Below are 1011 nucleotides of genomic sequence, written 5' to 3'. Positions count from 1 at the left end.
CTAGTCTTCAGAGGGTGCTTGGGCCATGGGGCTGGGAGGACCCCAGCTCCTGGCTTTGCCCCCTTCTACCCCACTCCACTGTCACAGATCAGCCCATGCCCCTCCGCAGGCCTGGAGCCGTGTCCCAGCTCACCTAGGCAGCCTGGGCCAGAAATCTTGCCTACAGGTGTTGTTGGCAGGGGGGCCCCTGGTGCAGCCCAACTTGGGCTCATGGTGGGCTTCAGGGCCAACTGGAGCGGTGGCCGCCTGCCTTCCTTCATGCTGGTAGTACTCCTCAGGGTCGTCATCATCCTTTCCTTCAGGCCTAGGGGTGCAGGCCCAGGTCCAGTACACCAGGGTGGCCTGCAGGCGTCTGGAGAAGCACAACTCAGATCTCCTGCTCTTGGTGGACATGCACAAGAAACAGATCGACCAGAAGGAGGCAATGACTGCCTCAGTAGCTGGCTACAGGCCAAGGAGGGCCTGTGAAAGAGGTGCGAAGATGACAAGGTTATAAAGTACAGAACAACATATCATATCAAGTGGCACATGTACATCATTTAAAGGAGCAACTTGCTGAACTTCATCAGGAGTTTCTTCAACAAGAAGACCAGCTTCAGGACTATAGAAAGAACAGCACTTACCTTGCGAAAAGGTTAGAATATGAAAGTTTTCAGTGTGGACAGCAGATCAAGGAATTAAGAGCACAGCATGAAGAAAATATTAAATTAGCAGATCAGTTTTTGCAAGAACAAAAGCAAGAGGCCCACCAAGGTTCAATCTAATGATGGAAAAGAATTGGATGTGAATGATCATGAATTACCTAAAATCATTCTAAAAGTAGATGAGAATGCTGCAGATAAGAATGAAGAACCCCAAGCAATCATATTCCATATGGGAAAGAGCAAATCAAATAAGATGATGATACAGGGATGCCTGGAGTAGAAAATGACCTGGCTGAAGTTGATGATCTTCCCACCTCTTTAAGGAAGCCCCTGTTTTAGTTTCTTTCTTTCTTTCTTTTTTTTTTTT

General features: G+C 48.2%; 1 pseudogene; it reads left to right on the top strand.

Annotated features, from left to right (window-relative positions):
• Nucleotides 1–210: 210 nt before the first annotated feature.
• The window catches only part of LOC101583327, a 4174-nt pseudogene continuing 3373 nt past the window's right edge, over nt 211–1011 (top strand).

This window comes from Octodon degus, unplaced genomic scaffold (genome assembly GCF_000260255.1).
Source record: "Octodon degus isolate 3935 unplaced genomic scaffold, OctDeg1.0 scaffold00148, whole genome shotgun sequence".
NCBI classification, from domain to species: Eukaryota; Metazoa; Chordata; class Mammalia; order Rodentia; family Octodontidae; genus Octodon; species Octodon degus.
The sequence above is the reverse complement of the archived record's forward strand: the minus strand, read 5'-3'. Positions and strand labels throughout refer to the sequence as shown.